Source organism: Phallusia mammillata, chromosome 1 (assembly GCF_965637545.1).
Source record: "Phallusia mammillata chromosome 1, kaPhaMamm4.hap1.1, whole genome shotgun sequence".
NCBI classification, from domain to species: Eukaryota; Metazoa; Chordata; class Ascidiacea; order Phlebobranchia; family Ascidiidae; genus Phallusia; species Phallusia mammillata.
This window is the reverse complement of record NC_137252.1, coordinates 6,672,506-6,689,493: the sequence shown is the minus strand read 5'-3', so window position 1 is coordinate 6,689,493 and position 16,988 is coordinate 6,672,506. Positions and strand designations below refer to the sequence as shown.

The 16,988-nt window shown below is 37.1% G+C and overlaps 1 long non-coding RNA gene across 1 annotated transcript; it reads left to right on the top strand.

Moving 5' to 3' along the window:
• The first annotated feature begins 14,808 nt into the window (after positions 1-14,808).
• Positions 14,809-15,556, top strand: LOC145222298 (uncharacterized). Its single transcript, XR_013859311.1, has 3 exons — positions 14,809-14,907; positions 14,967-15,074; positions 15,456-15,556. It is a non-coding gene; the product is annotated as an uncharacterized LOC145222298 (long non-coding RNA).
• The last annotated feature ends 1,432 nt before the right edge of the window (positions 15,557-16,988 follow it).

Sequence of the window (16,988 nt, the reverse complement as noted above, 5' to 3'; positions counted from 1 at the left end):
ACTTTTGGCTACGATCCATATAACAATACTTGTACTCAGAATCTATGTAACTTATTAACTGTCTTGTTTTTACGCATGGTATACTGTCACAAATTTATTTACATTGTATGCAAATTGGTAGCGCGTGGTTATGGCACAAGTGCCTGATGGCAGCGTGCCAGTGACTGCCCGCGTCTTTCCCGAGGCACACGTTGTGTTTTGCGCATTGCGGTTCTTTTTTTGACTTGTTTTGGTTGCGCAAGTCATTTTATTTTGGAGACGGTACGGTATGGACCTGTACTCTGTTTTAATAAGAAACAATTGGCTTTGAAACTGACTGACAGCTTCTAGGTATCAGTCAAAGAGTTTAAAAGGTTATTCTTTACAAATAATCGCGCATAAGACAGATAAACGCGACATATACCATATACGAGTGTAACATTAAATATAATATTCCCTTGAATAAACTCGGTTGTTAATAGAAAGATGGGGGAAAGGGGGGTTGCTGCGAAACACACAACCTAGATTCGTATCGTGGGTTGAAATGCCGAAAGCACGTAAACTAGTAATGTAATAATTGCCCTGCTATTTTAACCATGTAGGCATTCAATGATTACTATTGATCTTCAATTTACAACTCCTATGATTTATGATTTTTACCAATGATTTTTTTGTCAAACTGAAATCTGTATTGCTTCTGTCATCCGACTCTTTACGACGTCATTGGATGCTTCTTTTACGCCAACCATTATGTGTTGTAAATGTTCATAACAAATGGGTGTGGTGTGATGTCATGAGGTTGCCTGGCTTATTATATATCTTGTTAATAATACTTTATTTATTGCGAAAACAAAACGTCTCTACAGAAAAGCACCTAAAATCGAAAACCAAACGATTCACTTTGAAACCGGTTTTATACTTTAAAAAGCAGCATTTTGAATGTAATACCTTAGTTTCGATGGATTAAAAACTTACATACTTTGGACAATCCAAAGGCCAGCATAAAAAAGGCCTTGCCATGTTCCAGTATTGAAATCAGCCAGTCTAGCAAAAAAGCTTTCAATATCAAATTTCTTTGTGCTAAAACGCAATCATCAAACTTGATAACTTCCTTTCCAATTGTGGTGTTGCAACACCATTTCCTAATACCATGACTTGTACTGTGTTAGGTAATGTTTTACTTTAAACCAAATATCGACTTAGAGAAAAGTAGTTTTAACCAGGGAACCCAGTTTAGCTAAACGAATGCAGCAAGTGTCAAAGAAAAAATTCAACATTCAGTTTCGTATTGAGCAATTTGCTAATTATGTACCACTCATCATTATATCACAGCCCCGTGCCATACCTTCAAATATGAAGGTACAGGACCCTGACATATCTTCTTGTTTTTGTGGTGTGCTTAACAAATGGCTTTAACGATTTGTGTACGTAAACTTTTACATTCCCCTTCAACTTTGTGCAGGTGCTTCAATGAACCCGTTTCATAATCGATTCTGTTCATTTGAAAGAACCGGAAAGAATTAAATTAACACAAAGTGCGTTTCTGAGGAGGGAACAATAATGCAGTTTGATAGCCTACAGTTTTTAAGTGTATTAGGAAATCGGTTACTTGTATTGACTACCACGTTCATACCGTGGTCACAAAACCATGCATTATAGGACATAATGAATTCAAATTATATTTTCAAATAAAAATCGTATCATAAGTTTAATGGTGAAAATAACGGCCCAAATAGACGTAAAAAGCGACATGCTTTATTGTTCAAACGTTTCGGCAAATGCTTATGCCATCATAAGTGATATGAAGGCCACATCAAATGCATCCGTTTATATACACTTTAGTCGCATAAATGATAAAAAAGGTGCGAAACATTTTTATCTATCGTTTTTATGCGACGCTTGTTTCGCACCTTTTACTGTACAGTACAGTACTGTACTGTACTGTACTGTACTGTACTGTACTGTACTGTACTGTACTGTACTGTACTGTACTGTACTGTACTGTACTGTACTGTACTGTACTGTACTGTACTGTACTGTACTGTACTGTACTGTACTGTACTGTACTGTACTGTACTGTACTGTACTGTACTGTACTGTACTGTACTGTACTGTACTGTACTGTACTGTACTGTACTGTACTGTAAAATATAGTTTGAACTCTTTTAACTTCTATGCACAGGAGGTAATGCTTTTATTTTTTAATTGAGACGTTTATTTTGTTCAAGTGAAACAAAATCTCAGCAAATGTGATGAACTACGTAGTTCGTATTGCTTTGTTGGCTGCATTGGCCAGTTGCGTGTCAACCCAGATTGTACCTGACGCAGGTAAGTTTAATGTAAAAACTTCGGCAACAAACTGTTCATGAAAATGTTCATGCTCATTTTAGCGAATGTTCATGAATTTAGGAACATAAAATTAAGTTAAAGACTGGAGCCGACAAGCATGATAAGATGTACCAAGCCGTTTTTTTTAAGCATTTTCATGCGAGAATGCATACCACAACAACAAAATAAAAACAGACTTTTGGTGGAATTCGAGCCCCCAAAGAATCAATGTGGGAAGGTGTAGTTTTACAGAGGCCTGAGTAACTTTCATCAGCACAATGCTTGACCTAACTTTAGTCAAATCCTTTTAGACCACCAATTAAAGGAATATCGTAAATCAGCTTGTTTTTTCTTTATTTTATTTGTTGTCTGCATCGGAAACCATCGCTAGACGTGGGTCTTTTAATATTTTTTCACACGTTAAATTCAGTTTTTTTTTAATATTTGAGTTAAGATGAATAAATATTATTGCTTTTCTTAATGGCATACTCAGTTATAAGCAAGAAATAAAAAATAAGTTATTTTATCGTAGTGACAATTGCCTTGACTCTACGCTTGTTGTAAGGCAGGTCGAGTATCTGATTTTAACGCTGCAAATAAGTTAATATTTCTTTTATAGTGACCAAAATTTCCCTCCACACGCTAAATTTAGGATTTTTGTGAACTTGACCTGTGATTTTGTAAATATCGGTGGAATTTTTATCTTGTTTTTGCGCGCACTTTTTTCTTTTACTGTCTAACGTGGTTTATGCTAAGCGTTCTATCATAAAAGAGTGCTTCAAACGCATTCAAATTGATTGTAATTCGCAAGCAAAACTTTTTTCAGTTATTGTCATGTACAGCAACACGATTCCGGATGGTTTAGGAGGCACGATTATTGCATCGGTTGAAGTGATCGCCAATTCAAATTTATCTATCGCCCAATCAACACGAGACGCTATTCTGGCCCTTGGCAACATCGGAAGTATGTTTTTAACTCAATCAAACCACTACAATCTTAGTTCTACACATAAAATCCCTTAATTTTAGAAACAAACTTTATTGTTTTACATACATGAATGCAGGATTATTGCTTAAATGTTCGTGAATAACAGACAATCTCGTCATTTATAAATAATTCAGTTTAATGTTTCATCTTTCAGTTGCTGACGTATGCAAGACCAACCTCCATCCTTGCGATATGAACGCCAACTGCACAGAACCAGGATTTTCTTTGGTCCAATGCAAGTGTAAGAGTGGTTTTAACGACCAAAGCACAAAAATGTTTGTTACACCCATTGTTCCAGCAGGAACAGCCTGCACAGGTAGGTTCTTTTTTTTTTTTTTTTTATAAAACATAGACATACACAGAAGCTTTATAAGCCAAAACTGTGAGCTGAAGTTTTCGAAACGACTAGGTGTTATCGTAAAACATTTTGACACACGATACCACACCAAAACATTGCTTAACAGGAGTGATTTGGTAATACTGTTTTATGTAGAAAGCAGGTAATTATCTTAACCGTCAGTATAGTAATTTGATATTGTTTGGTTTTTGTTTAATTTGATATTGTAACTGCTTTGTAATGACTGCTGTTTTCCTTTTTACCGAACCTCTTGGCAATTATGTCAACTGCTGTGTTGTAGTATTGAAGCAACAACTGTATTACTGCGAAACTGTAAGCGATTGCGTTTTCCAATCTCATTTCAAACAAACCTGTAGATATTGACGAATGCGCCGTGAACGGTACTGCCTGCGGTCCACATACTGCTTTATGCACCAACTCTGTTGGGAGTTACACGTGTACCTGCAACTCTGGATACGTACTTAATTCGGCAAAGGTTTGCGTAGGTATGTCGGGTAACATTTTTCTTAGGCTGGTTTGACAAAAGGTTATAACGATTGACGCCATTCCAGACAAATGCTCTGAACCGGGTTTAAACAACTGTTCCATCGACGCTACTTGTATCAATACCGTTGATTCTTTCACTTGCTCTTGTAACCGCGGTTTCACAGGAAATGGAACAACATGTGCAGGTAAGAACATAGCTGGAAAACAATAATTTTTGTATGTGGTTGGTTGTTTGTTAAAGGCAAGTGGTAATCAAACTCCGTTTCATAAAATGACTGTATAATCACTACAAACCGCATATAGATAGAGTCACCTAAAACAGGGTTTGCTAGCCTTTCTTGGACTGCGGGCCCTTTTTACGCTGGCATTTTATCGCAGACTGATTCAAAAAAGGCAAATGTTTAGCAATTAAAACTTTTTACTACAAGACTGCTTTAATTCGAAACGGCACTAAAGTAAACGAAATAAACTTTGGTTTGTGCGATCTGGGGTTTATGAACGCCTCACTAATTGACAGAAAACCTATCGTCTAGATATTGACGAATGCTTAAACGAAACGGTTTGCGGCCTACAAACTGCTTCGTGCACCAACTCTGTTGGAACATACACGTGCATCTGCAACACTGGATACAAACTTATTTTATCAAAGGTTTGCATAGGTTAGTGGGGTATTATTTTTTGTGTATGACTCGTATTACAGGTTAACTGTTGACTTGTTGTTGTAGACATTGACGAATGCTCTAATTCCAGTTTGAGCAACTGCCACATCCAAGCTATTTGCAGCAATATCGACGGTAGCTTTACTTGTGATTGTAAATCTGGTTTTACAGGAAACGGAACAACATGCGCAGGTAATATTTTTTATTTGCTGTAGGTTTTTAGCATAATGACAATAGCCGATCAAACACCATCTAGATCAGTGATTTTTAACCTTTTTTGTTGTCGGGGCTAAATGATTCTTTCATAAGTGTGTAGGGAGCCGCAAAAACGAAAGTTAAGAAAAAAACTGAAGCTTATTACCTTGAAGCTAAAATAGCAATGTTTGGTTGTTTTCTGAGGTTTGGTGCGGGCCGCAAAATAAGCAGTTGGGAGCCGCATGCGGCCACGGCAACCGCGGTTAAACATCACTAATATAGATAGATAAAACAGTCACAGAAACAAAAAGAACTGTATAGTACTTTTCATTTCCTCCTTGCAGACATGGACGAATGCTCTAAACCCGATTTGAACAACTGCAACTTCAACGCTACTTGTAGCAATACCGATGGTGGCTTCAGTTGTGATTGTAAATCTGGTTTTACAGGAAACGGAACAACATGTGCAGGTAATAGTTTTAATTTGCTGTTGGTTTTGAATAGCATGTAAACTGGTAATTATACTCCGTTTAGCAAAATAACTATGATCAATCAAACACCTTATATATGTATACATAGAACGCAACAGCCAGAGAAATTAAAATATGTGCAATATACTGTTCATTTTCTCGTTGCAGACATCGACAAATGCTCCACACCAGGTTTAAACAACTGCCACATGCAAGCTATTTGCAGCAATATCGGCGGTAGCTTCATTTGTGATTGTAATTCTCGTTTTACAGGAAACGGAATAACATGTACAGGTATTATGGGTCCCTTTCCCTGAATCGGACGCGTGTTGATTTTTCTCGATTTATTTTGTTTTTTTCTTTTTTTCATTCCTGAAGTTTGTCCATCATCTTTTGCCTTGAAATGTTTGGTGGATTTGGCTGAAACTTTTACAGATGGTAGATATAGCTATGTAGATGCCCCATCTGTTTTGTTTGTCATGATAACCCACGTATATACCCCGTTAGCCCCCAAAGTGTGAAATGTAGTTGGTGCGCACCACAAACGACAAGTTTCTGTAGTGTTATAAAGTCAACCAGACATACGTTACTTGTGTTATTGGCTCATTTATTGAATGCTTTTGCAGTTGGCAGTTTGGGTTTTCTTAACAGCCTGATTACTTTGGAAGCGTGAACGGCTGTTACTCAAAAAACATTTAAAAAAACGTTGGTTGATTTGGACAACATTTTACAGGCATGTTTACATGTAGAATATGTCAGTTATATGTGTGTATTGTTGTGTTCAACCCGTTATTCCTCACCTTTACCCCACCAGCTCCCGAAAATGGGCGAGTTTTTTGTCGGAATTGACTGAAACACTGTCGGAATTGACTGAAATTTGTATAGCTTTTTGGATACGCCATTTATATGTGTCGATTTGTTGTGTTCAACCCTTTGGTCTCCATAAACCTTCACCAGCTCCCTGAAACGAGAAATTTTTTAAGAATGTTTAAATTAAATGAAATTTGTACAGCCTGAAAAAATTGCCATTTATAGAGGTCGATTGTCGTGTTTTACTTTATTTCACTATGCATTTTCTTCCCATTATAATATAAGATTAAATAGAACAACAAACAATGTCTGAATTCAATCTATTTTGTACTTTTAATAGCATGATTATTGAAGCCAAGTACTGATCTCTGTTTACTTTACAACACCAAACTTAGTAATGGTTACCTCTTGAAATGCGCTATTTTTAACTTTGCATTGGGATCCATGAGTCTCTTCCTGCAGAAACAACCAAGGCAATAAAAAATTTGGTTAATATGGGACCCATATAAAATGAGTGTAGGGAATATATTAAAGTTTTAATATATGTTATAGGTTAATTGCAATGGCAAAATGGGCTAAGCCACCCTTCTAGATTTCATTTGCTGTTGTTTTTGAATAGCATGTAAACTTGTAATTATACCCCGTTTAGCATAATGGCTATAATCAACCAAACACCTTTTGAGTATATACAGAACGCGACGGCGCAGAAACAAAATAATTTGTATTACACTGTTCATTTTCTGTTCACTCGTTTCAGACATCGACGAATGCTCCAAACCTGATTTGAACAACTGCCACTTCAACGCTGCTTGCAGCAATACCGATGGTGGCTTCAGTTGTGATTGTAATTTTGGTGGAAATAATACAGGTTAGACCACAACTTTACAACAACATTAAACAGTTGCTTTCTTGTGATCAATCGGTCAAGTAACAACCAGTAATTGTTTGATTGGCGATCATAAGCATTTTTAAATATTTTCACTTTTAATGCTTTGTATCATGATACCTGGGTGGTTGTGTCTTGTCAAAGTTAAACAGTCATAATGTTTTTAATGTTTTTATTGAATCCATGCTGTAATAACCTTTTACAAGGCTGATCTATGATTAAACTTGATGTTCAAATAAAGCTGTAGTGTCAAAGATGGCTGTTCCCTGCATTTTGTCACAACAGGCAAAAGTAAACAATCTTCTCATTTGTATCAGCTGCTTTATATACTACTCTATTCCAACGCTCAAAAAATAGAAGTACTCAAAAGATAATATGCTTTGTTCGTATGGTAAACAATTGGACCCTGTGCGAAACGGTGAGAAAAAACAATACTCAGTATACAATCGTTACATTTTGTTTCTTTTTAGACTGCGTGTCTTCTTTGTTTATACATTCGGAAAACCTCAACCCAGCGGATGCAGATGCTCTGGAAATGGTTGAGAGTTTTTTGCAGAACGCTGCAAGACAACTATACGAAACAAATAAAACGTCGTATGACGACAACGACCAATTATACATTAAAAATGTCAAACATAACCACAGTGAATATCATTCAAATGTAATGCTTAGTTCAACTCGCATCGACTTTGGGCTACAAACAAATGGGGTTAGACGACTCGTGATTGCAGTGTTTGTCTTTAAGATAAACATAACCGAAACGGCACAGACTCAACCTGTCACATTCGGTTCTCTCGCCCAAACCCAGTACATAGCTACGTTAAACACAACCTACATCTCTATAATAGCTTGGGACGCGGATAGCTTCCTGAGCTCGGGTCGCAAACGATCAACTGCCGCTAAACAAAGCCATCAGTTGACAGGAAATGTGAGTTACATAGGACCCCCGATCTCCTTGAAGTTCTTCTGCAAAGAGGTTAGAGCAAAAACCATAAACGGGGTTAATTTCATGATCAACAAACTAGAACCAATCTGCCTCTTCTTCGACAAAGTTGAAAACAAATATTCCGATCGTGGTTGCGTCACATTTACTAATGACATAACAGGCAATGTAACATGCAAGTGCAACCATCTCACCCTTTTCACTGTTCTACTTTCTGTCCAGTCTATCACAATACCAAAGGGCGTGAAGGTAAAAACACTTAGCTGTAACCTTTAAAATGTGCTTTGGTGGTTACAAGGCTTTGATTTTTAGGTCACTTCTTACACCACTGAGTCAGCATCCATCATGTTTCTGGTCGCCACTATAATAATTCTCTACAAGTCGAAACGCAGCGGAGATCGGGTTCCGGTTCAAATCAGCTTGTCACTGGCTCTTCTGCTTTTCCACTCCGTCAACGTAGCACATGATCTTGCCGTCCTGAATAATGTTACTTGCATGATTCAGACTATTGCCAGTCAATACCTTTTGCTCTCCTCAGGTAATTACGTAATCATGACATTTCCAATTTTCAAATTTTACCAGTTATCTAATACAACAGAAAAGAGAGGTTGAAATGGAACCAACTTATTACCAGTGCAGTTTTTGGATAAAATTATCATTTTCTGAATTTTTTTAGGAATGTGGTTCCTGGTGGAGGGAATTCGTCTCTTTATGGCGACTTCGTCTCCAGTCGAGTTCCAAACTCAGGATTCATCAAAGCGTCTCAAGATCTTTATGCTGATTGGTTGGATGATTCCCGTGACTATAGTGGGAATATCCTTGGCTCTGGGCATTCCCCTTGCCATGTTCATGAAGCCCCAACCTTTATATGAGCATTGTAGCGAATTTATTGCGATTCTTAAATACAACAGATGCTGGTTGGCCCCTGGTACTCCGATCTTCTACACAACGGTTGTCTCTCCTCTTGCTGTCGTCCTTTTCATCAACTTCATGATTGTCCTAAGGACGACACATGTGATGCTGCACTCAAGGAAGATGCGAAACAGAGGAGAGGATCCAGGGACAGGAGATGGGTTGCGAGCAGCGAAGACTTTCATCTTACTATTCTTCATGCTCGGCGGAACTTGGGTTTTGTCCTTTTTCACAGGTGAAATATTTAGGCGTGTGTGACTTACCAACCTTCAGTAGACGCATCATGCTACAGCTAAGCAAGGAAGTACATTTTTTACAGGAATCGGTAACGGTACTTCAAACGAGGTGTTCATGTACATCCACAGCTTGGTGAACGGGTTGCAGGGAATCGTCGTCTTCTTGCTATACTGCGTTATTGATGACGAAATTAGACAAGAAATATTTTCTTGCAATTGTTTGGCTGTTGCCAGACATGGGCAGCAGTAACACAAGGCAGATACAGGAGGGGGTCAAAGTTCAAACCTTAACTAAAGTAGATGTTTAAACTTTCTTCAATAGAACGTTACTAATTATTCAACTCTTTTAATAAAACATTTGGGTTGTGGCAAAACAATATTAGAAGAGAACAATATATTCTTTTTTCACTTTTCAACTTCCGTGATTTACTAAGTAAACATTATGGAATGTTGTGCAATGCAAATACGTTTTCCACAGTTAAACATTTAACCTGTTACATTTTGAATCATTGACGTTGTTTACATCAAAATCATTTTGAGTCGAAAATTTTCCTATACCCTAATTCTTTAGTTATGTTTGTTTGAAAACATTCGACATCTGTGAAGAAAGAACAAAGAGTTAAGTGTAGTATTGACTAGTTATGTGAAGTGTAGTATTGACTAATTCGGTAATGTAATTACTACACTGATATTTTAACGATGTAGGCATTCAGTTACTGCTATATTGTCTTTTAATTCTCACCTGCTTTAATCTCATGATTTTTACCAATGAATTTTTTGTCGAACTGAAATCTGTATTGTTTCTGTCATCCGACTCTTTACGACGCCAGTTGACGTTAAAATCCCAGAAAATCGGTGTCACGCAACAACGCTATGCTTCCTTTGAACCTACCATAATGTGTTGTAACCTTTGTAATAAATGCGTGTGGTGTGATGTTATGAGGCTGTCTGGTGTGTTATATATCTTGTCAAAAACACTTTATTTATTGCGCAAACAAAATATCTCCACAGGAAATTACCTAAAATCGAAAACGGAACGATTCACTTTGAAACACGGTTATATACTTCAAAATGCCACTGTATAAGCAAACACGTCATTTCAAATGTAATACCTTTATTTGACGGATTACAACTTCTAGGCTTTGCCAATCCAAACGCAAGCATAAACAATCACCTAGCCCTGTTCCACTTTTGCATTCAGCGAGTCTAGCTAAAAAATGCTTTCAAAAATCAGGTTCCCTTTGGCTAAGACGCAATCATAAATTTTTATAACTACCTTTAAAAACAGGGAACAAAAAGTGTTCCGACGCCATTTCCCACTAACATAATTGTAGTGTGTTGGGTATTTTTGCTTTTATGAATCAACTTAAACAAAAGTGCTTTTCTTTTGGAGAAAGCAGCTTAGATAATAGAATGCAGCAACTAGCGCCAACGAAAAAGATTTACAACTATCAGTTTCGTATTTAGCAATTTGCAAATTATGCACCACACATCATAGCACTGCAGCATCATTCCTCGAATACAAACTTACAAAAATTGGTCACAAAAAGTCAATCAGTAAATGCACTCATCATAAAAATACCTTGTTTGGCATTTTTATGGTCTGTTACATCGATAGTTTCAACAATTAGTTGATGCAAACTTGTATTTTTAATGTCATGTCAACTTTATGAACAGCAGGTGCTTCAATAATTTTGTTTCGAAATCGGGATCGTGAACAAACAGGAAACAAGTCCAAAAACAAAATGGAAGTTTGGAAAGCATGTCACATGAACCAATTTGTTATCCAACAGTTGACAAGTGTTTAGAAGCGGTTACATGTATTGACTGTCACATTCAAACCGTGGTAACCAACAACATATTCGACTTAACAAAGCAAGAGCGACACCTAACGACCACATACAATCAGGCATCACACAAACTAAGAATTTACACTAAGAATTTTATGTTAAGGAATTAAGCATTGCAGCTTATTACTGACAAGTATTGTTTAATTCAGATCATGCAACTTTGCAACTGATGACATAACAGACAACGTCACTTGCGTGAAGGTATACATTCAACCTTGAAAATTACCATCGGTGTTTTCAAGACGTTTGATTCTTAGGTCACATCTTATACCACTGAATCAGCTACCATCATGTTTTTGGCCGCCACCCTATTAATCCTCTACAATTTAAAACACAGCGAAGATCGGGTTCTGGTTCAATTTAGCTTGTCACTGGCTCTTCTGCTTTTTCACGTCGTCCACATATCACATGATCTCGCCGTCTTAAATGAGGTTGCTTGTGTGATTCACGCAGCAGCCAATCAAAACCTTTTGCTCTGCTCAGGTATTCACGTAACTGATCTAACACAATGCAAAACAGTGGCTGAAGCAAAAGCTACACATACCAGTATAATTACGCGATAGAAATCATCATCCTCTGAAATCAAGTTTGTTTCAAGAATGTGGTTCCTGTTGGAAGGAATTCGTCTCTTAATGGCGACTTCATTTCCAGTCGAGTTTCAAACTCAGGATTCTTCAAAACGCCTAAAGATCTTCATGCTCATTGGTTGGATCCTTTCCACTTTTATAGTGGCAACATCCTTGGCTGTGGGCTTTCCCCTCGGTATCTACATAAAATCCCAACCAATGTTTGAGCAATGTAACAAATTTATTCCGATTCTCAAGTACGACAGATGCTGGTTGGCTTCTGGTACTCCGATCCTCTACGCAACGGTGGTCGCTCCTCTTGCTCTAGTCATCCTCGTCAACTTTGTGATTGTCCTGAAAACAACACGTGTGATGATGCACTCAAAGAGGATACGAAATAGAGGAGAAGATTCAGGGACAGTAGATACGTTAAGAGCAGCAAAGTCTTTCATTTTACTCTTCTGCATGCTCGCCGGAACTTGGTTTTTGGCTTTTTCACTGGTAATAATTAAATGTGTGTGAAATAACCATTCTTCATTTAATGTAAACCATCTTTAAGTTAAGCAACGAATGTCTTCTTTTGCAGCAATCGGCAACAGCGCTTAAACGAGGTGTTCATGTACATCCACAGCCTGGTTAACGGTTCGAAGGGAATCGTTGTCTAGTTGCTGTACTGCGTTATTGATGACGACATCAGACTCTTGCAATTGACAGCAAGATCACATTTCACTGCTTTCTAAACCGTTAAACATTTAAATCATTGGCGTTGTTTACATAAAATGATATGACTTTGTGTCGAAACTTTTGCTGTTCCCTAATGTTTTAACGATTTGTTTGAAATCATGTCGAGACTGTGAATATATGTTTTGGTCAAAACTTTTAATTTAATAATTTCCCTGATATTTCAAACATGTAGGCATTTAGTAATTGCTATTGTACTGTGAATCGCCAGCATTAAATGACCTTATCTATGTTGAAGTCAAGTCTAGCACTAATTTGCTTTCAATATCAGGTTTCGTTTGTGCTGAGACGCTATCATTAACAACTTTATTCAAATTGAACTTAAATTGGAAAATAAGTTCTCTTATAAAGAGGGAACACAAAGTGATCAACACCATTTCCCATCAATATGATTTATATTGTGTTGGGTAATTTTGCTTTTCCAACCAAAGAATCAACTTAGACAGAAGTAATTTTCAACTGAGGAATACAGCTCAGCTAATAGAGTGCAGTAATCAGCGGCAAAGAAAAAGATTTACAACATTCAGTTTCGTGTTAAGCAATTTGCAAAGTATGTACCACAAGTCAGTTTTTTACAGCTCTGTAGCACCAAACGTCTAATTATAATCGTACAAGAACCTGTCACAAGAAGCCAATCGGTACATGCTCTCATCTTATCATATAAAAAATACCTTGCTTTGTATTTTTATGGTCTGGTACATCAACACTTTCAAGAATTAGTTTACGCAAATTTGTATTTTTAATGTCAACTTTATAAGCAACACGTGCTTTAAGAATTAGTGAATAAACAGGAAACAAGTTTGAAACCAAAATGGGTGTTTGGTAAGCTTGTCACATGAACTGCGTACATCTAATTTGTTGCCTAACAGTTGGTAATTGTAAGGAAGCAGGTCCTTTTATTGTCTGTTACGTTTAAATCTCGGTAACCTGCAACATATGTCACTTAACAACACAAGAGCGACACCCAACGACCACAATAAAAACATGCAATAAAGTAAAAAACAATTTTGATTATATTTTCAAATGGAAATGTTTTCGATTTGCAAACAAAATGTCTTGCTTTATTATCATCTGCAGAGAAATTATAACCAATAAAGTGCACACACAATTTAAACCTGTTTCTCCCAATTAATTACTTACATCGCATCCCATTCAGCCTACTTGTAACTTGATACTATACCAGAATCATCACAAATACCTTAAATTTAGAATTTTAATCATCATAAATTTTAGAATTTTTAACCTTGTTGGCATCATCTGACTCAGAGAAAACATAAACTTACAATATAATGTGACCAATATTAAAATAACAAAAAGTTATAAAAAATGGAATAAAAACCGACAGCATCCAGACTGACATTGGCGGTTTGGGTCAACAAACGCGCCTTTCTACGACATTTAACATGTGAGCCCATAACATCACAAAAAGTAGTCAATTCGAACTTATCTGTTACGATGAGTTGTGATACTTCGCAACAATAAACAAAAAGCTACCACTGGGAACAATTTTCGCATAATGTCATATGTCACAAATTGATTTACATTCTGTGTGTGCCTTTTTGCAAATTGGTAGTGCGTGGTTACGGCACAAATGGCTGATGGCAACATGCCGGTGACTGCCCGCGTCTTTCCCGTGGAACACGTTGTGTTCTGCGCCTAACGGTTGCTTAACTTTTTTTTAGCGCCAGTCATTCTGTTTTTGAAATGTACTATGTGGATCTATGCTTTATAAAAAGAAAATATTTGCTTTAAAACTGACTGACAGCTCCTGGGTATTAGCCGAAAAGCTCAAAGGTATTTTTTTTAAATAATCGCGTAGACAGTAAAGTTTACGGTTACGGCGTAAACTAAACGTGCAAACAATCACGTCGGTACATTTGAGGATTAAAACGACCGGTCTATAGATTGTCTAAGCTCTTACGTATAACTGCATCCTGGCAAAATTCACGAAATACTGGCTCGTTCCTTTCAAATTACTCTCCGTTACCACGAAAATAGATCTAGCAGTGTAACAAGACGTTTGTAACACGTTTGCTACATACGTGTCATATGTGGAATCTAACATTCCTTGTTGTTTCTGAGCTGGATTGTTATGTCAGAATGTGCTGTGTGTAGACGCATACTGTGGCGCAATTCGATTGGTTGGTCTTGTCTCAGGCGACCACGACCTAGTTGGACAATGAAGTTGCTTTTGTGACTGTATAGCGTGGATGCAGAAATTAGGCAGTGCTACCCACAAGAACCATGTCTAATTTTCGAAAGTATAACTTATAGGTTTGAGAAGTTTTTACTATTATCAAAAATTTAACATTTAAGTTGGTTGGAATTTGCTTAAATTCCTCTCGCTTATTGTATCCAACAATCAATTTGCTTAGCAGTCCAAAGACAGTCATTAGCGTTAATTGTGTAATATATAGAATCTAACTGGTTGTAATAAAAATGGATCGACGTTGTTGGCCGTTTAAATTACTCTTGTGCTTTTCTATTAATCTTGCCCAAGGTAGGTTGCATTTGTAGGTATTTATTGACTCAATCGCAGTTAATGCTGTTTATTTATAGCTGAAGTCGAATTTTGCTTGCCTTACAACAAAGCATCTGTGCAAGATCCACAATCTAGTGCTAACAACACTCTGAAGTTGGCTGAGCTACGTCCGTCTAGTAACCCAGGTAAAATCAGTTGTTTGTATATTAAACTTTGCTTATAAACCGATATAGTGATTGTAAAAAAAACAGTTTAAAAGTAGGTTCAACGGTTCAGCTATGCTTCGAGGTCGGGTTCAAGCCAAGTTTGGACCGAGTTTTGGACAAAGTTTACATAACACCGAGTTGATTAAAAAAAAGTTAAAATCGGCCCTGAGTTAGGCCACACTTTAGCGCCCCTTAAAACTCTAAGGTAACAACAATAAACGGTTGCAAAGGTCACCTTAAGTCCGTTTGTACGCCAAGTTTAGTAAAAACGGCGGTTTTGTGTAATTTAAAGTTTTAAATGTTGTTTCTCAAACCTTGTGAAGTAGTGAATACGAATATGTTTATTTTTTTGTATTTTAGACCCACCTGAACCGAGTGCGATTGTCGTGATTTTTTCTGGCACACCTGGTAAGAAAGTCTTAATCAACAACGTTTCGTTTCAAAACATATTTTTCCGCTAAAATCCACAGTTACATTAAAACTTAAAAAAAAATCTTTGTTTTCCGATCTTGTATCCATTGAAAAACAAAGCTATATTTTTCTAAGGATGTTGTACGTATGTCTACACAGAAGGGAAATGTTACAACGCAGCAACTCATCGCCTGGGTAAGCGTGCATTAAATATCAGGAGGTATCGAGTAAGAATGGTAAAAACCAATATCGACAGTACAAACGTTACGGTAGTTTTCAATTTCGACTTTAAACATTTCATGTTTGTTATTTTAAATGCAAACTTGCATTGCAAAATTTTGCTGATTGTAAGTTTGATGATTGTGTTGTTGCTGATTCAGAGTTGCAAGCGGGCCCGAAATCTGAGCCCGAATCCGGCCCGAACCCGAAACGTTTTTACTAAGCCCGTAGGCCCGAAATTTTGATTGACAGGCCTATCCACGAAAGTCTTGCAACAAAGGATGAAAAAGAAAAATGAGAAAGACAACAAACACAGTAGACAATAGTATACAATGGGGTAAACAATACGTTTTAGAGTAGGGTGGGCATTAGGTCAGAGCCAGAGTTACTTAGCTGAGGGATTTTTTTTAATGACGGACACCGGAACGTAAAGTCAGGCCCGTTTTCTCACAAACACCTAAGCCCGAACCCGGCCCGAAAAGCCCGGCCCGACTTGCAACTCTGTGCTGATTGTTTAGTTTTTCTCAGACGTCTTTGGTCACCAGCAGGACCCATGTAGTTATAATTCATTGGGTCATAGTTTTAAACCCACACCCCTTTTTCCTTTCTTTTCAAGCACTTTTACATGTTCATTGCTAGGCAGGGTCACGGGTGTTCTGGAATACTGTGGATACAACTATTTAGAGATTTACTTGTTTTTCGCATAAATATTTAATGACATAAATTATAATCAAATCTTACCATGAGTTTTTTGTCTTTTGTGTCAAGCAAATCGCCGTAAAGGAGGGTGCGATATCAAAAACATTGAAAAGTGGGAGTTAGTAAACTTCAAGTTTTACCAAAGCTTCCAAGTCCAAGCAACCAAAAATGGAAACAGTAAGTAATTTTTTTGCATACAAATTTACCCTGCACAGAGATAAAATATCTGTAGTTGTGTTTGGCACCAAAGGCAGAAATTTGAACCGAAATAAGGCGCTCCTCTTCAAAGTCAAACAGACTCAAGTAACAGAACAGCTTATGTCTAAATATGCAATCGGTGACAAGTAACAACCAAATACGCGCACATTTAAACGACTAAAAATGTAACTGTTGGCACTGAAGGAGCTTTGTCACACTGTTACAACTGACAATAATATATTTTCAGAAGTCAATTTCTTCGTACTATCTTGCAATCATACGGGTAAGAAACGGAAACGTTTTTTCTTCTTTTACTTATTTATTGGTTAAATCTAAACATTTTTAAAACTACTTTGTGTCAGTTTT